This window comes from Carassius gibelio, chromosome A25 (assembly GCF_023724105.1).
Source record: "Carassius gibelio isolate Cgi1373 ecotype wild population from Czech Republic chromosome A25, carGib1.2-hapl.c, whole genome shotgun sequence".
Lineage (NCBI taxonomy): Eukaryota > Metazoa > Chordata > Actinopteri > Cypriniformes > Cyprinidae > Carassius > Carassius gibelio.
Genome location: NC_068395.1, coordinates 304,408 through 315,631, shown reverse-complemented (window position 1 = coordinate 315,631; position 11,224 = coordinate 304,408). Strand labels below are relative to the sequence as shown.

Here is an 11,224-nt window from a genome sequence, read left to right as displayed (position 1 = left end):
CACCAAATTGGTACATAACTGCTCACCACAGTGTAAATCCACCAAAATACACACACAGACTGAATCCTGGGGGGGTTCAATCAGCCTGTTCCAGCTAACCATTCAGCAGCTTTTGTGGCGCACATGGGCCCCTGAGGGTCCAAACACATGCTAACCAATCAGCAATCGTTACCCATCCCCCCGCAATGCCTGACACCTCACAGTTTACTGTCAAAGACACCAGACGGCATCCGTCCCATCGGTGGAAAAACGCCCGAGTGTGTTTAGACAGCAGATTTCTGTTATGACATCAGCATGTGACTCCTGTTTGACACGGTTTTAACATTTAACATCTATAAAAAGATACAGAGGAGTAGAATAAATGCTCGCCGTCTGAAATATTTAACAGTTTTCCACTCTCGGATCAAGTTGTGATAAACATTTAGCTCAAGAGTGCATTCCGAAAATTAATATCCCATTCCAAATCTCCACTGCAAAATTGGAAATGGAATGAAAATGAAAAACAGCTCGATCAACTGAACTGTTGTTTTAATTGTTCAGCAACAAAACATTGGCAATTTTAAGGAAGATGTGTTTTCAGTTGACAAAAATATGAATATGAAAATTAAATATGAAATGTATTCGTATATTTTAGCTTTTAATATATAAAATAAATAATTATATAATTTGCTATAAAAAATAGTATTATATAATTTTTAATTTTAATAAATAATAATAATACTAGTAATATATATATATATATATATATATATATATATATTGCTCCAGAGGCGTGCGACCTCTGACATAAATAGCACTTGTAAGTAGCTTTGGATGAAAAGCATCAGCTAAATGAATAATGTAATGTAATAAACACATTTTTTATATAAATTACAAAATAATTTTAGCTTTTAGAGTGAATTCCTAGTTAAAATCTCATTCAAAGTCTAAACTGCTAAATCAGAAATGCAATTTTTCTTTATGCAAATGAAAAATGAATTAGTGATGGATATAAATAATGCATGATCAGTTAGTTATACTGTTGTTTTTATTTTTAAGCTAACAAAATATTAGTCATTTTAAGGAAATATGCATTGTGGACATAAGCATTACATGTAAACATTAAATATGAACTGAAACAGACTGTACTTCTATCCTATGAAATAAAATATAGACTAGGGTTCATCAACACAACACGCTCTTTCTGAAATTAAAATGTGGTATGAAGTGTTTTGATGCCAGTCAGTCTTGTGTAACAGATTATTTTAGCAAAGAGGACACTGATGGAGTACAGTACAAAAAAGTAGAGGAGCGAGCTTGAATTGCTGTAAGACAGAAGTGTCAGCCACAGAGACTGTCTTCATCTTTTTTCTCTTGATGCAGGACAGAAGAACCATCACCAGATGATGAGAAGCGAAGGTTAGACGTTCTACTGCAATCATGCCAATCCATGCAAGGCCTCTGCTAAACATCATGAGACTGAATCGGGACAATAATAATGAATGTGTAACTGTGTGTTCTGCAGGAACTATGGAGGAGTGTATGTGGGTCTTCCTGCTGATCTGACCACAGTAGCTGCCAGCCAATCAAAGTCCACACGTAAAGGTGAGGAGCGCATTCACAGAACAACACAGGTTTGAAACAGTTAAAAGCAAAAAAACAGTAACAACAGTATATTTTGCTCTTTTTTTATAGATCAAATAACAGCCACAAGTTTCTTATAAAAAAAAAAGCAAAGTTGCTTGTTTTCCAGCTGTTTTATATTCACAGAAATCAATAGATTGAAATTACCCACAATTCATTTTGTGATTCCAGAAGTTTATTCGTTCTTCAATTAATACACATTTCTATATACACATTTAAAAAAAAGATATTATATATTATATTTCAGTTTACAAATTGTACATTCTTATGTGTAACTTAATTTGTGTTCTATTATATATATATATATATAAATCAGTCAATATGTTAAATATATTAATATATTTTTTGAAATGTAACCTACACAGCGTGTGTTCTTTGATAGATATATATATAACATTTTAATATAACTTAAGCTTGTTCTTCAACAAAAGATTTTTATTACAAGTGTACATAATATATACACACAGTATATATATATATATATATATTTTTTTTTTTTTTATACAATTTTATGTTATTATATGTGTTGTACATTCTAATTATACATATTTTATATAATTTTTTTATTGAAATAATTTCTCTAATAATAAATAGTCCCCTCTGTCATGATTCTGCCCTCGTGTCCTTGGTTTTTCCTAGTCTTGAGGCAGGATCATGACAGACCCGTGTTTTGTGTACAAGCGCATGGCCTTGTCTTTGGGCCATGTGCTTGTGTTGTCTCGTTCCCTTGCCCCGCCCCCCTTGTTAACCTAGTCGTGTCTTGATTGTCCCATCTGTGCCACCTGTCGTGTCTTGATTGTTCCCCCTATTTAGATCTCCTAGTGTGCTCTGTCTTGCGTCGGTTCATTGTGATTTGAGTGTTCCTCACCTGTGATTGAGATTGTATCCTGTATAGCCGTGAGTGTTATTTGTAGTTAGTGTTCTCCTGTCTTGAGTCTTTGTTTGCCTTGTTTATTGAGTTTTGTAGAATTATTTAGTGTCTACCCTAGCCCTTGTTTTCCCCCTCGTGGGTTTTTGTTTTCCCCTTTTTGTATTTAATAAACTCTTTGTTTTGTACTTCCTGTCTGCACTTGAGTTCCTCCCTTGCCTAACCCTGACAGAATGAACCGACCAAAAGGGAACTCAGCAGACAGGAGGCAATACTGGATGTTGTCAGCCAGCAAGCGAGATTGTTTTGAGGGCTCTCGCCTTGTGGTGTTCCGGGGGACCAGGGGAGGTCGTTCCGGAGCGAGCGGGCGAGAGGAGGAGCCCCAGAGGTCCCCACCTACCCAGCTGCCAATGGTTCCAGAGGGTCGTATCCTGGCCGTGGCCACTCTGGGGGATCAGGCACATCCCTCACCGAGTCCTGAGGTGCCTCCCACACCCGTCGGTCTCCCCGGGAAGCGAGGGAGACGGTTATCGTGGGAGTCTGCCTCGGAATCGTCGGAGTCAGCCCTGCCAGAGACCGAACTCCCCCAACCCGCCTCTGACCCAGCTGTGGTCTCTGCACCGCGCCCAAGGAGGAAGAGGAGGAAGAGGGGGCCTGCCGGTCCTGTGACCCCGTTTCCTCCCGTGCCAGCAGCGGAGAGCGCTGGCGTGCCCGTGCCAGCAGCGGAGAGCACTGGCGTGCCCGTACCAGCAGCGGTGGGCGTGCCCGTGCCATCAGCGGAGAGCGCTGGCGTGCCCGTGCCAGCAGCGGTGAGCGCTGGCGTGCCCGACCCAGCAGCGGTGAGCTTGCCCGAGCCAGCAGCGGAGAGCGCTAGCGTGCCCGAGCCGGCAAAGAAGAGGGCTGTATGCAAGTCGGCAGTCGTGAGAGCGGAGGAGAGAGCCGCGGCCGACTCTGCAGCAAAGACTCTTGTACAGTCGGTCTCATCTCATAAGGAGATGCCAATTGTCCTAGCTGCTAAAGCATTTTCTGATTATTTGTCCCGTCTTGTCCAAATTTTAGAAATCCCCGTCAGTCCTGTCTTGTCCCCTGACCCTGTCCCCAGAAGTCCCAAATGTCCAGCCGTTGTCTCCCCGTGTCCTGTTGATGTGGCCCCGTGTCCTGTTGATGTAGCCCCGTGTCCTGTTGATGTAGCCCCGTGTCCCGTGAATGTTGCCCCGTGTCCTGTTGTCTCCCCGTGTCCAGCTGTCGTCTCCCCGCGTCCCGTAAGTGTTGTCCCGTGTCTGCTCCTGTCATGTCCTCTGTCAGTTGTCCCGAGACCCCTCCCCACCCCTCACCACCCAGACCTGCCCGTACCCCCCGTCGTCAGCCTTCGTCCTGTCCTCCTAAGATCCCTAACCCTCCCACCCACCCTGGTCTGTCCCCCATGAACTTTGTGGTCCCGCCCCCTCCCCTTCCCTGTTTGTTTTTTTTGATTCGTCACCCCAACCCTGCCGTTGTGTATTCATGTTTGCCCTTGTTGTTGTTCGTCATGTCTTGTTGGTTTGTGTCTGTGTCCCAGTCTGTCATGTCAGTCGTGTCCCGTGTTTGATCCCTTGAGGAGCGTCTGGAAGCCGCTCCTTAAGGGAGGGGTTCTGTCATGATTCTGCCCTCGTGTCCTTGGTTTTTCCTAGTCTTGAGGCAGGATCATGACAGACCCGTGTTTTGTGTACAAGCGCATGGCCTTGTCTTTGGGCCATGTGCTTGTGTTGTCTCGTTCCCTTGCCCCGCCCCCCTTGTTAACCTAGTCGTGTCTTGATTGTCCCATCTGTGCCACCTGTCGTGTCTTGATTGTTCCCCCTATTTAGATCTCCTAGTGTGCTCTGTCTTGCGTCGGTTCATTGTGATTTGAGTGTTCCTCACCTGTGATTGAGATTGTATCCTGTATAGCCGTGAGTGTTATTTGTAGTTAGTGTTCTCCTGTCTTGAGTCTTTGTTTGCCTTGTTTATTGAGTTTTGTAGAATTATTTAGTGTCTACCCTAGCCCTTGTTTTCCCCCTCGTGGGTTTTTGTTTTCCCCTTTTTGTATTTAATAAACTCTTTGTTTTGTACTTCCTGTCTGCACTTGAGTTCCTCCCTTGCCTAACCCTGACACCCTCACTAATTGACTACTTGAGTTGGATTAACCAGCTACACAACCATCGTGACCCATAATAAAAAAAATGCAGTACCACATGAAAAGAGTCCATGCTTTATATTTCCAGACTTCTGAAGCCTTTGTTTGATGAAGAGAGAGCAATTCAAATAGTAATGTCACACAACAGACATTTGTTTCTCTATAATGTGTCTGGCATTGTGCAGCCGTATACATTAACAGACAACATGATATACATACGAATGTATCTAAATTACCTTTAAGGTTATAATGAATGTTGTTTTTTTTTAAAGCATGATGAAAGACCTCATGACAACACAGTCATGATGAAAGGCTATAATGGCTGGACTGATTACCCATAATAACCCTGTGTATGAGGAAGCAGTGTGTGTGAGAGGAACAGACTGCGGTATTACATTTAGATTACACAGCACAACATTACCGCACGGCTCCAGAGAGACTATGAACTGGATCACACGTCTTATTACATTACTGCTAAAAACCAAGCTTAATTTGTATCTGGAGAACAGACTCGCGACGTGTCTGTAAACTCAAGTCAGAGCGATTCAGTATTATTATCTTAACAACAGCAAATATGGCATACTGTTCCATTACCACAGACTAACATGCAACCCATCTCTCAGTATGCAAACAACATGTGCACATTACTTAAAGAATGTCTTCAAATGCACAATTTTGGGCATAGTTTGAATGTAATGATAAACACTATAAGAATTAGTTCACCCAAACATGCAAATTTGCTGAAAATTTGCTCACCCTCGGGCATCCAAGATGTAGATGAGTTTGTTTCTTCATCAGAACAGATTTGGAAAAATTTATAATTGCATCACTTGTTCACCAGTGGATCCTCTGCAGTGAATGGGTGCCGTCAGAATGAGTCCAAACAGCTGATAAAAACATCACAATAACCCACATCACTCCAGTCCATCAGTTAATGTCTTGTGAAGTGTAAAGCTGCTTGTTTGTAAGAAACAAATCCATCAAGATGTTTAAACTGTGGATTATTGTGATGTTATTATGCAATGCTATATTTCTCCAAATCTGTTCCAATATACTGGGTGGACTATTCCTTTATCACTCAGTGCTCCGATCACTTCCAGATCATTTAACATATCTGTAACTGAATCGGTTATTTTCTGTTGCAGTCAACAGATGCTATAGATGTTGTCTGTAGATATTAAGACAAAATAACCCAGAATATTTCTGAACGTCAGTTTGTTTTCAATGCTTTTGTGAACAGCAGGTGCCTGTCATGCTGATTCTCTGATCAGAGCTTGATAAGAGTCCCGACCGCTAAAAGTGTGTGGGTGTGTATTCATGACCCATCACCTTCTCTTTAATAACTTGGTTAAAGCTTTCCAGAGAAGACAGATTGGACACTTTAATGCATGAGTTTTCCAATTAGTGGCATCTGTTGAAGCTCAAATGAAATGTAATTGTCAGATCACTCGTCTTGTGATGTGAACTTGTTTTTTCCTTCTTCGTCAGACTGAAAGCAGATCACATGAACCGACAACGAACCCGAGCTCTGCAGTGGCTGATTTTACAATGGATATTGAGACGATATATTCGAGGATCAAGCTGTTTTCGGAACTGATTCCAGAACCGGTCGGCACTTCGGAATGACATCACTGTGACATCATACCGGCTGGCGTACAGAAGGGTTCTATTTGGAACACTGAGCGTTGTTGTGACTACGAATGTAGACTCTGTTGCCATGGTGACCGGCGACCCCCCCTCCCCTCTCCCTCCACCAGGAGGACATCCTGGTATTTCGGAGTCACCATGGAAGGGCATTTCCTGAGTCTGGAGACCCATCAGACCCAATCAACTGAAGGTCTCTGCAATAACAGACTTTACTGAATCTATTCTTTCACTCTTTATGAAATCTGAGATCCGAACAGGATGATGTAAATATTTTACACACAGTAAGCACGAAATATGTTTAGCACTAACATGACTAAAGCTGTTGACATTACTACTAATTCATATATAGACTGTAGTTTCTTTTACACTTTGATAGTCACCTCACTATTCAAATTAAGGCATATATTAACAGCATTTACTAATCGAAGAGTTCTATTTATTCTATTTCAGGCTATTTGACCTGTGATTGTACCATTAACATTTTTTCTGACTAATGTGAATTCTGTATATGATATTAAAACTATGAGATTTTAAGAAATGGAATCTGTGTCTGCATATGGAAAATGATCTATATCTGCATCTACTTTTGAAAAATAAAGATGTCAGGATGAACCCAGAAGCAGTTTTTGCCATGGAAGAACCTTTTCCTGCATGACTGTCAACAAAGAACCTTTATTTTAAAGAGTGTAAATGCTTCTTTACACTTTTCCAATCAAAGGTTTGGGATCAGTAAGTTTCTTTATTGCTTTCATTATTTATTAATTTTTTTAATGTATTATATTTCAGTAAGGATGCACTAAATTAATAAAAAAATGACAGTCAGGACATTTATTATTGCTAGAAATTTTTTCTACTTTAGATAAAAGTTCTTTTGAACTTTCTTGTTTTATAAAGGAATCCTGAAAACCAAAAATATATCAAGGTTTCCACAAAAAATATTAAGCAGTACAACTGTTTTAAACATTGATAATAAGAAGAAATGTTTCTTGAGCACTAAATCAGCATGAATTCTGAAGGATCGTGTGATACTGAAGACTGAAATAATGATGCTGAAAATTCAGCTTTGCCATCACAAAAATAAATTACATTTTAAAATATAATCAAAGAGAAAACAGCTGTTTTAAATGTTAAAAATATTTCACAATATTACGGCTCCTATACTGTATTTTAATTAAATAAATGCAGCCAAAGAGATGGCATTCAAAAACAATACAAAATCTTACCGACCCTAAATGTTTGAACAGTAGTACCAATGGTTTTTTGAAGATGAAAGGTTTTTGATGTTTCAGTATTGTTTCTCGATATCAATATTTAGATTTCTAGGATCTTCAAAACACCAGCATATGACGGTTTACCAAAAGACTAGACTAAAATGGCATCAGGGTGATGGCAGACAGAGATACTAATTATTGGACCAAAAAACACTACACAGAATCTTGTAGATTACAATCTGCAACTAGACGGATGTACTGTTACTTCCTCTACAGTCAGAAATCTGGGTGTTATATTAGACAGCAACTTGTCTTTTGAAAATCATAATTCCAATGTTACAAAAACTGCATTCTTCCATCTTAGAAACATTGCCAAGCTACAAAACATGTTATCTGTTTCTGATGCAGAAAAGCTAGTTCATGCATTCATGACCTCTAGACTGGACTATTGTAATGCACTTCTAGGTGGTTGTCCTGCTTCGTCAATAAACAAGCTACAGGTAGTCCAAAATGCAGCAGCTAAAGTCCTTACGAGGTCAAGAAGATATGATCATATTACCCCAATTTTACAGTCTCTGCACTGGCTACCTATTAAATTCTATATCAGTTACAAATTATCATTACTTACCTATAAGGCCCTAAATGGTTTAGCTCCTGTGTAACTAACTAGCCTTCTACCACGTTACAATCCATCAAGCTCCCTAAGGTCACAAAACGCTGGACTTTTGGTAGTTCCTAGGATAGCAAAGTCCACTAAAGGAGGTAGCGCTTTCTCACATTTGGCTCCCAAACTCTGGAATAGCCTTCTTGATAATGTTCGGGGTTCAGACACACTCTCTCTGTTTAAATCTAGATTAAAAACACATCTCTTTCGCCAAGCATTCGAATAATGTATCTTTTTAATTGTGAGTGTAGTTGCATCTGTTCAAAGGTGCTTTTTTATTCATTAGCTTGGGTTAAACTAATTTTACTTTGTTGGATCAGCAGCTATGCTAATGATGTCTGTATTTTGTTTCTATGTTTCGCCACGGGATTCACATCCCGTGGTAACTAGGATTTACACAAGCTCCAGTCTGGATCCAGAACACCTGAGAAGAGATGATGCTGACCCTCAGAGGACCCCAGATGATGCTAACCCTGAATCAACAAACAGAACTAACAATTATTGCTAAATGTGTGACTGAATCATATAATAACTTAATTAATAATATTGATAGTTCATCGTCTAGCTGACTACGTCTTGAATTATTATTATTATTTTTTCTAAAATCCTGTCAAATGTGCACAAACTACTAGCTACTACTAAATATTGTAGAAACATAATTTTCTGTAAAGTTGCTTTGTAACGATTTATTTTGTAAAAAGCGCTATACAAATAAACTTGAATGTATTTTAGGAATAAAGCAAACTACAAATTACAAAAACAATGGCATGTTTCTGAAATACAAAATGAGAAAATAAACCAAATTTAAGAAAAGCCATTCAGACTGTATGCATTCTGTCCTGAACTCCATGTAACTTTGTCCACGTGTTATGAAAGTCCTTGCAGAGCATCACACAGTTGCAGGGATGTCATTTATCATCTGACTGCTGCTCAAAAGAACCTTGGATACTCTCCCTGAACCACACGTCTTGACTAGTTTAACAATTCATGCTATTGTTTGATCTGTATGTCTTCAATTCAGTTCACCGTTTATGTAAAGCTCAATTAATTAATACGGTTTTGTTCTAAAGCTGCTTTACAGAGAATAACCCCATTTAAACTCCTCAGTGGTTAATCAAAGATGACAGTAACAACCTTGGGAGATTCAGCGGTTAAAGAAGGAAAAACTCTTCTCAAAAAGACACATGGTTAAAGGAATTGTGTTATTGTAAAGTTTGTTTAAAAGGAATTTGTCAAAAGCTTATTGCATTGAATCAGTGTTCGTACAGAGGAAGGTCTGCCTCCTCATCCTCACACTCCTCTCGCTGGATCACATCAGCACAGTGTCTGTGTGCTGTAACGAGATGTCCTGGGACAGAACCCAACATGCCCACACTGCCAGAGACAAACCAGGATGAGAACAGTGGAACTGTCAATGAAAATCTAGCACAATGACAAAAATATGCTTCCTATACCAGTGTTACTATAGGTAGCTTGAATTAATATCATAAAGATAAAATAATAATAAATAAACCTTACCTGCAATAACATTTATATATATGGCATGTAAACCTTCAACTATATATATATCAGTGGTGGACAATAACGGAGTAGCTTTACTTCGTTACTGTACTTAAGTACATTTTTCAAGTATCTGTACTTTACTGGAGTAGTTTTATTTTGAGTAACTTTTACTTTTACTTCACTACATTCCAAAGCATAAGATCGTACTTTTAACTTCACTACATTTCATAAAACATATCGTTACTCCCTATAATATATCACGTGCTCCGACACGCAGAAGCGGTGTCTTTTCAAAATAAACTTTACTCAGATCGCGAATCGCACCAAACGATTCGTTTACGAATTAGAATGATCCGATTGCAGCTGTTCTGGAGTCGACCACTCACTGATTCAAATGAACCGTTTAGTGCGAGTCTCCTGAAGTAAGAACCGGGAGATCTTGTGAGCGTGCGTGCGTCTGATGTTGCTAAAAGTAAGTTATAATGTCGAAATTTAGGATTAATTATTGTAACTGAAAATCATATTTAGGTCAAAATTGTCAGTTGTTTGGGAACTAAATCCGCTGTAGATAGAGAACTATTTAAGCCCACTGAAATGCTCCAGTGCAAAGCAGACACATCTATCAGCGTCTCCGTGTATTAGGTTAAAAAATAAAATAAAATAACCTTAAACTAACACAGATTAAATAAAATAACTCATGTTTGTCCAAATTCCCCGCAACCGTAATATTAAATGGAGTTATTTTTTACATTCTTTGGTCGAAGTTTTCAGATCGGCAATTCGGAGCCTGTTCGCGACTCCGTTGATTCAGATCGGCACTTCGGAGCCTGTTCGCGACTCGGTTTATTCAGATCGGCGCTTCGGAGCCTGTTCGCGACTCGGTTGATTCAGATCGGCGCTTTGGAGCCTGTTCGCGACTCGGTTTATTCAGATCGGCACTTCGGAGACTGTTCGCGACTCGGTTTATTCAGATCGGCGCTTCGGAGCCTGTTCGCGACTCGGTTGATTCAGATCGGCACTTCGGAGACTGTTCGCGACTCGGTTTATTCAGATCGGCACTTCGGAGACTGTTCGCGACTCGGTTTATTCAGATCGGCGCTTCGGAGCCTGTTCGCGACTCGGTTGATTCAGATCGGGACTTCGGAGCCTGTTCGCGACTCGGTTGATTCAGATCGGCACTTCGGAGCCTGTTCGCGACTCGGTTGATTCATATCGGCACTTCGGAGCCTGTTCGCGACTCGGTTGATTCAGATCGGCACTTCGGAGCCTGTTCGCGACTCGGTTGATTCAGATCGGGAAATTGGAGCATGTTTGAGATTTTTTTTAAATTCAGATCTGGACATCGAAGCAAGTTTGTCAAACGGTTAATTGGTGATAAATGAATATTGAGGCTTTTTTTTACCTGTCGATTCAGCATGTGCATGGACCCACACACAAAGGTGGACACACTCTAGACTTAATCATCAGTAAAGCTCTAAACTTTTCATCCATTGTTATTAAGGACGTTGTTCATAACCGCTCTGAAAATAAGTAGCCTAAATATTGTTAGCTGATGC

At 40.1% G+C, this 11,224-nt stretch overlaps 1 long non-coding RNA gene across 1 annotated transcript in view; it reads right to left on the bottom strand.

The window, feature by feature from the left end:
- Positions 1 to 9,348: 9,348 nt before the first annotated feature.
- Positions 9,349 to 11,224, bottom strand: part of LOC127947466 (uncharacterized) — a 3,672-nt gene continuing 1,796 nt past the window's right edge. The window contains exon 2 of the long non-coding RNA XR_008151294.1: positions 9,349 to 9,539. This is a non-coding gene — a long non-coding RNA (uncharacterized LOC127947466). The remainder of the gene's footprint in view (positions 9,540 to 11,224) is intronic.